At 33.1% G+C, this 17,677-nt stretch overlaps 1 long non-coding RNA gene across 1 annotated transcript; it reads left to right on the top strand.

Moving 5' to 3' along the window:
* The first annotated feature begins 16,024 nt into the window (after positions 1-16,024).
* Positions 16,025-17,082, top strand: LOC108479026 (uncharacterized). The gene is made up of 2 exons (XR_001870386.2): positions 16,025-16,211; positions 16,617-17,082. It is a non-coding gene; the product is annotated as an uncharacterized LOC108479026 (long non-coding RNA).
* Positions 17,083-17,677: the final 595 nt, after the last annotated feature.

Raw genomic sequence — 17,677 nt, 5'->3', positions numbered from 1 at the left:
TTATGAGTTTCTTGTGATGCCTTTCGGCTTAACAAATGCTCCAGCTATATTTATGGACTTGATGAACCGAATCTTTTGGCCATATTTGGATAAGTTTGTAGTAGTGTTTATAGGTGACATTCTAATTTATTCTCGGGATGAGTCTGAACATGCCGAACACTTGAGAACCATATTGTAGATCTTGAGAGAAAAGAAACTATTTGCTAAGTTTAGTAAAAGTGAGTTCTGGCTTCGTGAAGTCGGATTTTTGGGACATATAGTCCCAGGTGATGGTATTCGGGTGGATCCGAGCAAGATTTTCGCGATCATTGATTGTAAACCGGCAAAGAATGTATCCGAGGTTAGAAGCTTTTTAGGCTTGGCCGGGTAGTATAGACATTTTGTTGAGGGATTTTCGATGATTACCTCTCCTATGACTAAGTTGTTGCAAAAGAATGTTAAGTTTGAATGGACTGATAAATGTCAGCAGAGTTTTGAAAAGTTGAAAGCACGATTGACTGAAGCACCAATTTTAGTACAGCCCGAGCCAGGGAAGGAGTTCGTAAGTTATAGTGATGCATCATTGACAGGCCTTGGATATGTGTTGATGCAAGAGGGTAAAGTGGTAGCTTATGCCTCGAGACAGTTAAAACCGCATGAGAAGAACTATCCTACACATGACTTGGAATTGGCCGCTATTGTCTTTGCCTTGAAGATTTGGTGACATTATTTGTATGGTGAAAAATGCCGAATTTTTACTGATCACAAAATTTTGAAGTATTTGATGAATCAAAAGGATTTGAATCATGACAATGAGATGGCTTGAATTATTAAAGGATTATGAGCTAGTGATTGATTATCATCCGGGGAAAGAAAATGTAGTTGCTGACGCCTTGAGCAGGAAATCTCTTTTTACTTTGAGAGCCATGAATACAGGGTTAGCATTGTCTGATGATGGGTCAATCTTAGCAGAAATGAGGGCTAAACCGTTATTTCTTCAGCTGATTTGTGATGCTCAAAAGAACGATAGTGAGTTGCGAATCAAGAAAACTCAATGCGAATCAGGTTACGACTCAGATTTTCGAGTTGGACCAGATGATTGTTTGATGTTTCGAGACAGGATATGTGTACCGAAAAACGATGAATTGATTCAAAAAATATTACATGAGGTGCACAGTGGCTGTTTGTCAGTTCACTCTGGTAGCACAAAAATGTATAATGATTTAAAGAAGTTGTATTGGTGGCCAGGTATGAAAAGGGACATTTCTGAATTTGTAACCAAGTGTTTGATCTGTCAACAAGTAAAAGCTGAACATCAAGTGCCTTCAGGACTACTCCAACCGGTAATGGTTCCTGAGTGGAAATGGGATAAGATTACCATGGATTTTGTAACCGGTTTGCCTTTGACTCCTAAAAAGAAGGATGCTGTCTGGGTAGTGGTTGATAGGTTAATAAAGTCAGCCCACTTTATACCAAGACGCACCGATTACTCACTTGATAAATTAGTGAATTATATATTGCTGAAATTGTGAGGTTGCACGGAGTACCTATGTCTATAATATCAGATAGAGATCTGAGGTTTACCTCAAGATTTTGGAAAAAGTTACAAGAAGCTTTGGGTACAAAATTGAACTTTAGTACCGCGTTTCATCCACAAACAGATGGTCAGTCGGAAAGAGTAATCCAGGTACTCGAGGATATGCTTAGATGCTGTGTTTTAGAATTTTGAGGTAGTTGGGAGAAATATCTATCTTTGATTGAATTTGCCTACAATAACAGTTATCAGTCAAGTATACAAATGGCACCGTACGAAGCCTTGTATGGTCGCAAGTGTCAGACTCCTTTATATTGGACCGAACTTAGTGAGAAACAGATTCACGGAGTTGATATTGTTAAAGAAACCGAAGAGAAAGAAAAAGTAATTCGGGATTGCTTGAAAGCTGCTTCAGATCGACAAAAGTCATATGCAGATTTAAAAAGAAAAGATATTGAATTTTAGGTGGGTGATAAAGTGTTCTTGAAGGTGTCACCATGGAAAAAGATTCTGAGATTTAGCCGAAAAGGCAAGTTGAGTTTGCGTTTTATTGGGCCGTACGAGATTACTGAGAGGATTGGACCAGTGGCATATCGGTTGGCCTTACCGGTAGAGTTAGAAAGAATTCATAACGTGTTTCATGTATCAATGTTGCGACGTTATCGTTCTGATCCTTCACGTGTGATTTCTCCAACAGAAATTGAGATTCGACCGGATATGACCTATGAGGAGGAACCAATAAAGATTTTGGCTCGGGAAATTAAACAGTTAAGAAATAAAAGTATAGCCTTAGTGAAAGTATTGTGGCACAGACATGGGATAGAAGAGGCTACGTGGGAACCTGAGGAAGCTATGAGGAAACAATACCCAAACCTCTTTACCGGTAAGATTTTCGGGGACGAAAATCTCTAAAGGGGGGAGAATTTTGACAACCCGAATTAAGGCCTAATCGGAATAGTGGTTTCGTGACCACAAATCCGAGATAGAAATAATTGTTTTATAATTATTTTGGGGTTTATGATATGATTTCATGATTTCGTGAAAATTTCGTGATGAAATTCTATGCATTGAGCGCTTAAGTTGAGATTAGGGACTAAACCGAATAAATTGCAAAACTCGTGTTTTAGAAGTTTTTAGTATGAAATTGCTTTGAGATATTAACTAGGAGGTCTTAAATAGAAATTTTACCAATTCCTAAGTTATGGACAAAAGTTGGACATGGAGGGAATTTTTTTAAAAGTTTAGTAGTAAGGGCATTTTGGTCATTTGTATATTAAATGAAATAAAATGGGAAAAATAACATAAAATTGGTCATCATCTTCACTAGTTGCTGCCAAAATTTTCTCTCCTCCATAGCTAGGGTTTCTTCAACTTTCAAGCTTCATAGTAAGTGATTTCAAGCCCCGTTTTTAATGTTCACATTTTTGAAATCCTTGTAGCTCGGTTTACCTATTTCTACCATTATTTCGAGTTAGGGTTTATGTTTAAAAATTTACCCATGAATGATAGGCATGTATTTTGTTGTTTGATGGTAGAATATGAATGTTTGAAGTTAGGAGAACGATCTTTTCTAAGCGATTTTTAGCGAAAACGAGCAAAACGGCATAATCGATAAAAATACCTATTGTTCATAACTATGTGTTAGAGTGAGAATTTGATGTTGCCATAGAAGAGAAAAATGATCAGCAGGTCATTAAACATAAGAATAAGGGCTGAAATTAAATTCTCGAGCCTTGGGAAAAAATCGTAATTTTGTAAAAGTTAGGGGCAAAAATGTAATTTTTATATAATGTGATTTTTGGATTAAAATAAATAGTTCGAGTGATAAATGAGCTAAATATGTTGTTATAGATCAAGAAAGGCATGGAATCGACCTCGAACGAGGGAAGGAAAAAGTTTTGGACTAAATTGCAAAATTTTCATATTTTGCACCGAGGTAAGTTTGTATGTAAATAATACATTAATTTCATTTACATTTTTTATATTTCAGCCTATTATATATATATATACTATTGAAGTATAAATCGACTATTGGAAGAATGGAAATAAGTAATAGAGAGAGAAATCCCGGTTGAACATTCGGAAAGATCGAATAAAATAGATGGAGTGTAGCTAGGTCACATGTATGGTGCTGAGTGCACATCATGTGTACAAGAAAGCTACGAGATACTATGTAGTAGCTAGGTCACATGTGTGATACGAGATGTATCCCATGTAGACAAGAGAGCTATGGGAGAGATAAATGTAGCTAGGTCGCATGCGTGATTCCAAGTGAAGGGCACCATGTAGACAAGAGAGCTACGAGACAAATTGGCTAGGCCGTATGAGTGGTACTAAGTGTTCACCATGTGTACAAGAGAGCCGAATTAAATGAAATATGATGGTGAGGCTGTGTGCTGAAACCATCAAGTATCGAGGATTAATCCGAATTGTTCAACGGGATGGCTTTGTGGTGACATTGTAATCATGGGCCTATACTCGTGATGTATGAAATGTGATGAAAATGATTTGTGATATATATATATATATAAGTTAAAATGAGGTTAGGACAAAGAATGTGTGAAAGAGTGAAATTAGCATTAAAACTGTTTTGGACAGTAGCAGTGACGTGATTTTGAAAAATCACAAAAAATATAAGGAATTTAATTAGAGGTTGAATGAGATGTGAAATTAAAGCTTAATTAGTATATTTTCATATAAAAGAAACAGAGCAAGCAAAAGAATTCTATATTTTGAGATATTTACAATTGTGTGTGACTTGCTCAGGATGACTATGTGATCCCCTATTCCAAATTTGAAAAATCATTAAAAATTGTACAAAAAAAATTAAGAGATATAGCTTATATTCCTAAATTCCTTATTGAGTCTAGTTTTAAATTAAACAGGTTTCATGGTTATTTGAATTATGTACTGAGAGAAATTCAATTCGTAGTGAACAGAGGTCAGATCAATTGAGCTGTGTAACAGGGGAAACTTTAACTAATAAACTGTACTAATTGGCTGAACCAAAAATTCTAGAAAACAATTAGTAAGAAGTTTTATGAGTCTAGATTCAGGAAAATTTTACGGATTTGAATATCGAGTTTCTTAACTCAAGTTATGATTTATTTAGTGATCATGACGCAGGAGGGACAGCTTGATCAAATCGGAGTAAATAGTAAAATTAAAAATATGATATAATTGAGTTATGTTGTAAACATATTAGATTCCTTATTTGTTATTTATATACTTACTTATTAAGCTATAAGCTTACTTTCTTTTCTCTCTTTTGTCTTATAGTGTCATCCAGCTAGCACAAGAGTTAGAGATCGTTGAAGATCCGCCCGCACTATCAATACTCTTGGTATTTGAACTCAACATTTTGAAATATGGCATGTATAGTAGACTTAGTTATTTTGTTACGTGTCATAATTGTCTAGGTTTAAAATATTAATTATAGGATCAAACTAATCATTTTGTACGAAATCTTTGAAATTGGTTTGTATTGTTAATGGCATATGTAATAATGATTCATGATCAAATTGCACGCCATATTTTTGTTTGGGTTTTATTTAATAGTATATACTGTAGCACCCCAAACCCGGCCCAGACGTTATGACCGGATTCGGCATGCCACATCAAAAACGTTAAAAAAAAAAATTTTCCATTCTAAGTCCAGAAAATCGTACTTGATGTTCAAAAGATTAATTCATTAAGGATTAAAGTGAATGGAAGTCATGCACCGGTAGGAAACCGAAAAGAGGTGGTGAGTCCATCGGACTGCTTAAGTACCAAGCTCCCTTCGGATCCAATCCTAGACATGCATACCGCCATTGCCACACCTTAACGTCATGGATATTTCTAGGAAACCAATTTGATTAAGTCATTTTTAGGAAAAGTGATTAATCTTGGAAAATACTTTCATTGCGGAAGCTTTGCTTGTTGTCATGTTATTTTGAAATCAATTGTTGTTTTTGAAAACGCGTTCTAAAGCTATCCATTTCAACAGTTAAAATAAGTATTACCTATCTTAGTAATACATATTAAAACCATCAAAAATAATTAAGCGGCCTTATTACATTTAAAAACCCAAAACTTCAAACGTAAATAAAAGGATGTCCAGTTCACGGAAGAAAATCAAACTTTCAGAATCGGTGGCCACTCAATTCCTCACACTCCAAGCCCACTATGGTTGGGGATTTCTGCGTGGATGAAAATAAAAGGATGAGTTTGGGAAACTCGGTGTGTAAGGAAAACCCATTCAAAGCCCAAGTCAGCTCAAGCCCATTGGGCCTAAGCCCATTCAGTAATAAAGTGGTACTCGGCGAGCCCTTTTCAGATTACAATAAACCGGGCCTTAGCCCTTATTCAGATAACAAGATGGCCCATAGGCCCATTTCAAAATACATGCAACATCAGTAAACATATGCAAGCCCATTTGGGAGACTACTCAACCCACCAACCACTACACTCCACCCGTACCACCATACACTCCATGTGGGAATAGCTCAACCCACCCAAATTAACACTCCACGATTGCGACCTTGCTCGCTCGATTAACGATAAATTGAGGCAAAGCCTCCAAGACGTGGACAAACCACTTTCAGTACTTCCTCCGTCAATATCCCATTCCATGCATCGATAATAACAACATGGCATGCGATAAATAACAACGATCAAACATGCATTTAGGTCAATTTAACCCTAGGGGTATTTCGGTAATTTATCTACTAGGGGTAAAGCGTAAATTTTCCACTTTTAAAGGTATTTCAGTAATTTATCTATTTTAGGGTTTTTCATGCATATTCCTACCTTTCACGTACTAATGAATTACGTGTCGAGGGTTCTTCTTGAATTGGGCCGTTGGCCCATCATTCCAATTTTAGCCCATTAAGCCCAAAAATATCGAGGGCACGTAAATCATGTACTTTGCGGTCCAAACATTGCAGCTTACCAAAAACATTAATCGATTTACCTCACGAGCATTCGCACTTTTTCATAAATCTACAAAATACCGGTTTTCGGCATTTTGGCTTTTCGACTTTTGCCGATCTAGACTAAGAAAGAGGTGTTAGTTACACACACATTTGCGACGATATCTTGACGAGATCCACACACGAACCGCCTACAATTGGATTACTAACACGTTAATCTAACTATTCAAATACAAACTACGATTAACCCCTTACAATATTCGCCAACCACACCTACAGATCATAGTAAGCTTATAAGAAATCAATAAGCAACTCATTAACAAATTTTGTCAATGTTTACCACATAATCATAATTTCACTGCAAGCTGTCTTCCTGAGCAACAGTCACTAAATCATTTATAACTGGAGCTAAGAAACTCCAAATCAAGTGCCGTTAATTTTCCATGAAAATAGACTCATATATCTTCTATGCATAAAATTTTCAGAATTTTTGGTTTAGCCAATCAATACCAGATTTTTCTTAAAGTTTCCCATGTTTCACTGTTTGACTAATTTGACCACTCTTCATTACGAATCAAATTTCTCATTGTACAGAATTCAAAATATGTTCTTGTTTATTTCATTAGAAACTAGACTCAATAAGCTTTAATTAAATAATTTACTCAGCTTCTAATTCATCTCCCACAATTTATGGTGATTTTCCAAAGTCACGTTACTGCTGCTGTCCCAAGCAGATTTATTACCAAATCATTCTTTCATACACCTATCTTGCATGCATGTTATTTAAACATGTATATCACCAATCAATCATCACATATCTATGATTTTTACTTAAGCATAATCTCCATTTCATCATTTCAAAGCACAACATGTTAGCCGATTTTTCCTTTAGCATCTAAGGCACATGCATGCTCATTTGTTTGGCTCAACTTCACATATCTTCCATTTTTCATCAAAAGAACATGAAACAACAACCATTTCCTTCATTTTAATTCATGACCAAATGCTCACAACACAACTAAAAATCAAAATATACTTCAAGAGTTAAGGTAGAATCAAGAAGAACTCATGAACCTCAAAATAGAAACAAGGTACCAAGAACTTACCTTCAATTTTCCTCCTCCTAATGACCGAATACTCAAGAGCTTTCTCCTCTCCTTTCTCTTCTCTAACTTTCAGCTATGATCAACAAAGATGGACAAAACTTTGTTCTTTTCACCCCTTTTTCTTTTAATAAAACTTCATATTTCATCCATTTAATTATTTAATACAAAAGACATGAAATTCTTATCATGAAACATTTACCTAACCCATTATCATGAAACATTTACCTAACCCATTATCATGGAATATTTACCTAACCTATTATCATGGAACATTTACCTAACCTATTATCAATTTGTATCAATTTGTACCATAAATTATGGATATCAAGTGTACATTTTGTCTACAACAACATGATGGTTGGCCACTTCATGTAAAATGGGAGGTTTGTCATGCAAATCCTCCTATTTTGCACTCCTATTTATTTGGCCACTTCAATTTAGCCTATAGCATTTTCAAACATTTTCACATAGGTCCTATTTCATCATTTCACCCTATTTTTCTTATGGAACAAAAATTAACTAAAATTGTCGGGTTCTATCTTAAGCTTGGGCTTTCTAGAGGCCCACTAACATAATTAAACCTATGCCAACATTCACAGGATTCCCGAAAATTGGGGTGTTACATATACTATAATTTGTTAATACCTCGTACCCTGTTCCGGCGACGGATACGGGTAAGGGGTGTTACAAAAACCCTTTTTTTTTCTAATCTGAACACACGTTTTTTACGAAGCATACATATAATAAAAATATAGCGATTTATCGAAGAACAGAGGTGATATATCTTTGCATTTATTTTTTCTCTTCTCTAAATAACATGCAAACATCATTAAAATAGATCAGGATAGAGTTTACCGTGGAAATCTCTTCGTGAAGTCGAAACTTTTCGGATTCTGGTCGCCGTACATGGCGGCGTTGACGGTGGCGTGTGGGCGCGTGAGCGCGTGCTAACCCCTGGACGGAGGTCCGATGACACTCCGAGAGCCCCTCCCCAACTCTCTTTCAGAGAGTTTCTTTCCTTTTTTTAAAAAAAACAGACTTCAGTAGTGATTTTTAAACTTAAAATTTGGCTTATATAGCCCAAATGAAATGTTGTCGTTTTAGTTTAATTCAATAAGCATAAAACGTCGTCGTTTCAAGGGTCAGGATCCACGTGTTAACCCGATTACCCGGGGAGGATCCGCATGCTTTCGTAAAGTGGGTTAATTGCCCAATTGGTCCTCTCGCCTTTTTAATTTTTATAATTTCATCTTATCTATTTTTTAATTTAGCTCTAATGTTTTAATTTTGTTTCAATTTAATCCTCATAGTGACTTTAAAATTGTATTTGGAGAAACGACGTCGTTTTGGGATTAGGGCAAATTGCCCAGTGAGTCTCTCGATTTTAGTCCGTGTTCCAATTTGGCCCAGTTTTCTTTATTTATTTGTAATTAACCCTAAATTCCTTAATTAAATTTAATTTTAATCCTTATATACCTTTAATTTAATTTATTTAAAATACTTTATATATATATTTTAATAAACATTAGTTATGTATATAATAATATATTATTCTATTTATATTATTTGTAACATTATATATATAAATTTTATTATATGTTATATATTTTATTATATTATTTATTTTATTATATTTTTATATGTAAAATATTTGTTACATTATTATTATTATACATATTTCATATTATATTTCATTATATTTATTTAAGTTTTTCATTACATATATATTATCTATATTATTATCATGCATTATTAAATATTGTATTTTAATTATATATGTATATTTTAAATAATTACTCACTTTATTTTATATTTTAATCGTATTAAATCTTTTATATATTGTTCTATTTTATTAAATGCTAGTTTCATAATGTTATTAAGTGTTGTTTGTTTGATATATACATGTTCTTGCATTATTATTATTATTTTATATATTATCACATTTGTTTTGTATATGTCTAATTGTATATCATGCATCGTTTTTTAAATTAATTATTATTTTGTATGTTCGTATATTTTGCTTATTCATCTTCAATATATGTTATGTATATCTTAATATGTATGTTGTTATGTAACTAAGATTTGCTATATTTATGTATGTATCTAGTATAGGACCTTTATATTATTGCTATCATATTATTTAAATGCATGTTTTAGCTACCTATTATTGTAATATGCTATCTTACATGTTATAATGTATATATATGGTTCTTCATGTGTTAGTTAAAAGCGAGATTCAAAAGTTTTCAAAAATAAAAAGGCAATGCTTAGTATTTGGAAACTTCGAGAAAGGTAATGCCCTAACTTACTGGGTTGCGACTTTTCTCGTTGAGTTCGAATAGTCAAACACCCTTCTAAGTTTTTAAGGTTTTCAAAATACGAGCAACTATCTTGGAATTTCAAAGCGTTTTGTCCTAACTTACTGGATATGGTGTTTTGTCGTTTTGAGATAGGGATTCTCAAAAAGGGCTAGCTTAGCTTCGAATGTCTTAAAAATATTGCTTCCTAACTTATTGGATGTAGAGCTCATCATGGTTTGGGCCTGGCCCACCAAGGCCCGCCTAGAAAAATGGGAGGGTTTGGGTAAAATATAGGCCCAAAAATGGGCTTGGGCAAAAAAACGAGGCCCATTTAAAAACGGGCGGGCCTCGAAGTAAGAGTTTTTGGCCGGGCTCGGCTCGGCCTTACCAATTATATATTAATATATTTTTTATTTTATTTTTAATTATTTTAATTTTTAATATAACTATTTTTATTATATTGTTAATTTGTGTATTGTTTTAAGAATTGTTTTAGTATTATTTTTATTTGTTTTAATATTTATTTTATGTTTTTAAATATATTTGATTTATTATATTTTAAATTTTTTATTTAATGAAATAAGAAAAAAAAATTAATATGGGCGGGCCGGGCGGGCTCGAGCTTAGTAATTTTATTTGAGGCGGGGCTTGGGCAAAATTTTAGGCCCATATTTGGGGGGCGAACTGGGCCGCCCGAGCCTAGTATACTGCCTAAAATTTTATTTGGGCCCGGCCCTAACCCAGCCCGGCTCGGCCCATGATCACCTCTAATTGGATGTAATATTTTGATTCATTTGATACAAGTGAACCCTAATTTTCAAAATTAAAATATTTTAAAGAGGATTGCATCTTAAAAATTTTAAATTTTCGACATTAAAGACATTTGATAGTCGATTAGGTACCAATTTTTGGGTGTTACGAGAGTGCTAACCCTTCCTCATTTGTAACCGACTCCCGAACCCGTTTTTTGATTTCGTAGACCAAAACTAATGATTTTAAAACAAAATATTTTAGAGGTAATCCAATCACACCTAAAAAGATTGGTGGCGACTCCCGTTTTCGTTTTTCTTTAAGTCGATGCCCATTTTCCAAAACTCGATTTAAAAATGGTCTCGACAACCACGACTCGGTGTGATTGGATGGATGGACTCATGTAGTCCTATTGGTCTTATTGGTTTGATAGAGTTGGTGTGTAGTAGATGGGGGTAGGATTTGTTCCAATATGATATGACATTTTGATATGATATATGTTTTGGAAATATAATATTCTGTTTTGATAATATGTTTCTGATATGGTGTCATTTTGATGTGATTTTTCATATGTGTGAACATTATAAGTAAAATTCTATGTTAGTATTTACATTTTGTATGTTTTATGGAAATTCTATTTTGTGGGTCGAGTTGCACACTTGGCTTCTAGCTCACTCATTTGTTAATACGTTTCAGGTGAACTACAGACTTAGGACCATACGACGTACAGGAGCTCGGGTTTTTTTCTTAGTTAATTAAAATATGGTGATTTTCTTAATTATGTATTTTGAACTTTTGGGATTGTAAGTTGTTTTTGAGCTTTGTTTTAGTTTTTGTGAAATTCATCAGCATTTGATATTTTCAAACGCGAAACTACAAAATCCACGAGTTAACAAAATGGATTTCGGTTTTCAAAACTAAAATTCTGAAAAATTTTCCGTTGCAAATTAAGTAATTTCTTAAGTTTTTTTTTTCTGTAAATGAATGAATAGCTTTTAACGAATGTTTGTTATATTTATATTTTCTAAACACTCATTGAAATCAGAAGTTTTCGAATAAGATCAAGTTAAGAGCTATTCTGTAAAATAAATAAGCTAAGTTTCTAAAGCTATGATTTAACTTCTGGGTTTTTTTTAAACAAACTAATGAAATTTCTTCAGATACAGCCATAACGTTTGGACCGGGTTTAGGGTGTTACAATCATTTTTTTTCTAAGACTTTCCTTTAAAAAGCTTAGATACAAATTTGAACCTTAAAATAATTTTCTCACAATGGACTTGTATTAAAACAAGTTCATGTTGAAGATTTGCTTCAATTACCATAGTCTAGCTAATTTTAGATATAATCATAACTCTTTGATTTGTTTCAGATTTTTAGAGATTTTTTTAGAGATTATGATTCTGTTAGTAGCTTATTTTTAGCCAATAGTTATTAACTTGTTTACTAAATAAGCACTAGTTTCAGTTCAATAAAATATACTCCTTCCATTCCAATTACTTTTACTTTTCTCTTGACCTTGTTACTTTCTCTTTTTCATAAGCTTTTCTCTCTAACTCAAACACATTGGTATCAAAAGCTTTCTTCTTGAGGGGCCTATTTGGAAAATATTTTGTTTTTTTTTTCTTTAATGGATTCAGAAATTCCTTTCACTACACTTTCACCACCTATTTTCAATGGTAACGATTACCATGTTTGGGTAGCAAGGATGGAGGCTCATTTAAAGGCAAATGATCTCTGGGAAGCTGTAGAGGAGGACTACAAAGTTCCTTCATTACCGGCCAATTTGACGGTGGCACAAATGAAGAATCACAATGAGAAGAAATCAAGAAAATCAAAGGTAAGAGCTACATTATTTGCTACAGCTTCATCTGACATCTTTCTTAGAATCATGACAATGAAGTTAGCCTTTGAAGTTTGGAATTTCTTGAAGGAGAAGTATGAAGGCAATGAAAGGATTAAATGCATGAAAATGTTGGACCTAATTAGCAAGATTGAACTCTAGAAGATGAAGGACTCCGATACGATGAAGGAGTACTTTGACAAATTACTTGGAATCACAACCAAAGTAAGATTACTTGGTTTTGAATTTCTTAATTCCAGATTAGTTCAAAAAATTCTTCTAACTATTCTCAAAAAATTTGAAGCTACCATTTCCTCTTTGGAAAACACTAAAGATTTGTTAAAGATTAGTTTGGAAAAATTGAAGAATGCTTTACAAGTACAAAAATAGAGAAGGCTCATGAGAAATGAAGGGTTTGTTGAAGGTGCATTAGCGGTAGAAGCTTAGTATAGTTGAGGAGGAAAGGGAAAGAAACATGAAAAGAACAAAAAGGGAAATTCAAGTTCTGATTCTTTCAGTAAAAATATAAGAACAAAATATGGGTTTCCTCTTTGTAAACATTGTGGAAGAAAGGATCATCCACCTTTCAAATGTTGGAGAAAATTAGACCAGCAATGTGTAAAATGTCAAAAGATAGGACATCATCAAAGAATTTTCAGAAGTAATACTCAGCAAAAGACTGATGCAATGTCGCTCAAGTCATTGATGAAGAAGAAGATGAGCAACTCTTTGTGGCCACTTGCTTTCAACCTGTCATTCGAGTGAGAACAGTGGTTGTACCAACCATATGACTTTTCATCATAAGCTTTTCAAAGATTTGGATAGTCCAGTAGTTTCCTAAGTAAAGATTGGCAATGATGAGTACATTGCAATAAAAGGGAAAATGCACAGTTTCCATTAAAAGAATTCCATTGAAAGAATTTCATGTACAAAATTTATCAAAGATGTGTTATTTGAACCTAACATCAGTCAAAATTTGTTGAGTGTTAGCCAGTTAATTCAAAAAGGTTTCAAAGTTATCTTTGAAACAAATCAATGTTTAATCTAATATACAAATGGCAACGATGCATTCAAAGTAAAAATGAAAGGAAAGATCTTTTCACTTGATCCATTGGAGGAGGAGCAAGCTGTGCTCTCTTCAAAAATGTTCATGCTGAAGTTTGGCAGAAGAGGCTTAGGCATTTCAATCATGCAGCTGGAATTTTGAAGCAGGTCAAACTTGAAGATACTTCTAAAGGATATACAAGTTTGAAACTTAGAATAAAGAAGAATCAAAATGGGTACTGGCAATTTAGCAAACGTGAAAACTCAAACAACTCTTCTACTACTAGATTACCAAACAAACTACATCATGAGCAAAAATTTATACCAGTGAGTAGTGGCGCTACCGGAAGTGGTAAAGATGTGAATATGCTAGCGTAAATTAGGATGTTGGTGGAACTTATGACTTTTACAAGCAATGAGATTGAACCTGATTTAGTCCCTCAAAACATAGATTCAACACATGAATTTACTAATTGTCGAGACCATTTTTAAATCGAGTTTTAGAAAATGGGAATCGACTTTAAGAAAAACGAAAACGGGAGTCGCCACCAATCTTTTTAGGTGTGATTGGATCACCTTATAAAATATTTTGTTTTAAAACATTAATTTTGGTCTGCGAAAGTCGAGAAAACAGATTCGGGAGTCGATTACGTACGAGGAAGGGTTAACACCCTCGTAACACCCAAAAATTGTACCTAATTGATTATCAAGTGTCTTCAATATCGGAAATTTGAAAGTTTTAAGATGCAATCCTCTTTTAATATTTTTTATTTTGAAAATTAGGGTTCACTTGTAACAAATGAATCAAAATATTACATTCAATAAGTTAGGACACAATATTTTTAAAATATTTGACACTAAGTTAGCCTTTATATCTCGAAACAACAAAACGCTATATCCAGTAAGTTAGGACACAACGCCTTGAAATTTCGAGACAGTTGCTTACACTTTTAAAAAAACCTTAAAAACTTAGAAGGGTGCTTAACTATTCGAACTCAATGAGAAAAGTTGCAACCCAATAAGTTAGGGCACTACTTTTCTTGAAATTTCCAAACACTAAGCATTGCCTTTATTTTTTTGAAAACTTTAGAGTCTCGTTTTTTAAGATCGATGCATGAAGGAGCATATTAACATAACATACGAGATAACATGTTATAGTAAAAGCACAATAGCATGAATATCATACATTAACTAACATATACATATAAGAAACACGGCAAATTTTAAATAAGTAAAATATACATAAAACACGATATATATTTAAGAAGAATAGGTAAAAACACATAAACATGTAATTCATCATATATTTAAACATATTGATAATAAAAATGATGCATGATATACAATTTGACACATATATATAAAAAAATACAATAAAAATAATAATAAGTCAAGCACTCAACATTTAATTATGAGACCAATACCTAATATATTGACATAATATAATATATATATTAAAATATAAAATAAAGTGAGTAATTATTGATAAAAATACCTAAAATATAAATTAAAAATGTTTAAAATGAGTTATATATAATAATATAACATGAATAAAATATAAAGAAATATAATATAAAATAATAAGAATATAATAAGTATTTTGCATATAAAAATATGGTAAAATAATTAGTATAAAAAACAAAATAAATAATATATAATAAAAATATATAAGAAAGATAGATATTATAAGGAATATTGAATAATAAAAATATAGTATGTAATAAAATTCATAAATAATTATAATGAAATATAATATGGTATACATATAATAATAATAATAAAGTAACAAATATTTTACATATAGAAACATAGTATATAAAAATATAACATATAATAGAATTTAAAATATATATAATGTATTGCCCATATTATAGGTAAAATATAAAACAATAAATAGGATATGAGTAATTTTCATAAGAATATTATAAAATAAATAATATATATATATATAAAATATATAAATAAAGAAAAGGTGTAATATATAAATGGAACATGAATACTATTATAGATAAGGATAATATATACTATTATTTATTAATATATTTTTTAAATTTATTTGCCATTTATAAATTTAGTAAATAATAATACAATTTTATAAAAATATATAAAGTATTTGAAGTAAATTAAAATATAAAAGGATTAAAATTGAATTTAATTAGAAAATCTAAGGTTAAGTTGCAAAATAATAAAAATTTTGGGCCTGATTTGAAATGCACGTTAAATTCAGAGGACTCACTGGGCAATTTGCCCTAATCCTAAACGACGCCGTTTTCTTAATACTGTTTTAAAATCACTGAGAGGACTAAATTGAAACAAAATTAAATCATTATGGCTAAATTAGAAATAAATAAAAATGGAATTATAAATATTAAAAATGTAAGAGGACCAGTTGATTAATTAACCCAATCCTCAAAAACACGCGGATCCTCCCCGGGTAATCGGGTCAACGCACGGATCCTTAGTTTAAAAACGACGCCGTTTTAAGCTTATTAGATTAAGCAGAAACGATGTCGTTTCATCAACACTATATAAGGCCGATTTCTTTTATTTGAAATTCATTTTAACCCGTTTCTAAAAAAAACGAGAGAAATCTCTCTCAAATCCCTCCGGCTCTTCGAGCTTCGGCCTTTGGTCGATGGTCCTCCGATCATCGAACCACCATGTTCCCTTCCACGCGCCGTCACTGATCCCGCCGTGTACGGCGGTCGGGACCTGAAAGGTTCGCTTTTTCTTGCAAAACAAAAGGTATTTTCTGTTTTCTATTTCCTTTCTGAGTTTTTTTTTTTAAAAAAAGATTTTATATATCTGCATGCAAGAGAAACAAATCAGTAAAAACAAAATAAAAGAGACAATTTAGTTACCCTTCCAAAGATTTGCTTTATTTCTCTTTCTTTTGAATGGATACAAATTTTGTGGTATTTTCTGTATATTTGTGCCTATATATGCTTCTGTTTCTCTCTGTGTATGTATTTTGATTTTTCTATGCTTCTCTGTATATCTATCAGCGTAAGTGTTCTTACAGATTTAAGAAAAAGGCTTTATAGCCTTAATCTACTGCCTATTTTGGAAAGAAATCAAAAGATTTCTTTCCAAACCCTGTTCTAATCTATTTGTTATAGTTTTGCTTTGATTTCTTTCCTTTTCCTGCAGATGACTGCGAGGATCTCGGTGGCGAGACAAGGCTGAGGTGTAGCGCGCTGATGGAGCCTTGATGTGAGGCCAATAGACGCTCCCCGAAAGTTTTGGAGCTTCGTGAAACGAAAGGGCGCTGATTGGGCATGATGTTTGAGGCACCTGAAGCTTCCAGAATCCTTTGCGGCGCTAGGAGAAAGAGAGCTAGGGTTTCTAACCCTATCTGAAAGTCATTTGGGCCCCCTGCTATTTGGGCCTTCGGGTTTATTTGTATTAGGTGGGTCTGTTTGCGTCTGTTGTAATGGGTCCGGTTTAAGTTGGGCTACGGGTGTATTTGGGTACACGGGTAGTGGGATTTAGTTTTGAAGGTTTTAAATATTGGGCCAATAGTGTTTGGGCTCTTGTAAACTGGACTGTTTTAAACAAACATTTATTTATATATTTTAAAAGCCCGGGCAAATTTGGGCTATTACACTAATTAAAACCAATCTACACTAGCAGGAAATGCAAAGGTTGTTGTTCTTAGCGATTCAAATGAAGAGAATGAGATATTGATATTGCCTCTGACTATATATAACCAGAATGATAGTGAGGAGCTTGGTTTTTTAGTTACACCTCATGAAATTTCTCATCCATATTCAGAAGAACCACCTCTTAGACATGTTGCTAATTTTGTTGGTTTTACTCCCAATGATGAATTTAACATGCCTTTGTTGGTCATCACATCTGGTCAGATTACGATTTCCATTACGAGCTCCATTAATGGTTAGCTACAGAAAATGTTTTTGTTGTTCATATACAACATCCACGATCACGGATGGATAGGTTTGATTTAAAGGTTACTTCCTAGCATGATTATTATCCATTGACTCCTCATGAACTGAGAACAGTTCCTTGGTTTCTCTAGAGATGGATAACTCCTCGTAGACCTCATGATAGACATGTGGTTCTTACTGTAGGAGATCTTCATCTGATTGATTCAGTTGCATTAAAAAATGTTACTTCAGTCTGGCATGATGACCTGGCTCTGCTTGTAAAGCGTTTTCTTGTTGTCGACATTAGAGGGCCAACAAGTGGCT

Source organism: Gossypium arboreum, chromosome 12 (assembly GCF_025698485.1).
Source record: "Gossypium arboreum isolate Shixiya-1 chromosome 12, ASM2569848v2, whole genome shotgun sequence".
Taxonomy (NCBI): domain Eukaryota; kingdom Viridiplantae; phylum Streptophyta; class Magnoliopsida; order Malvales; family Malvaceae; genus Gossypium; species Gossypium arboreum.
Note: the sequence above shows the minus strand (reverse complement) of the source record. Positions and strands in the feature narration are given on the sequence as shown.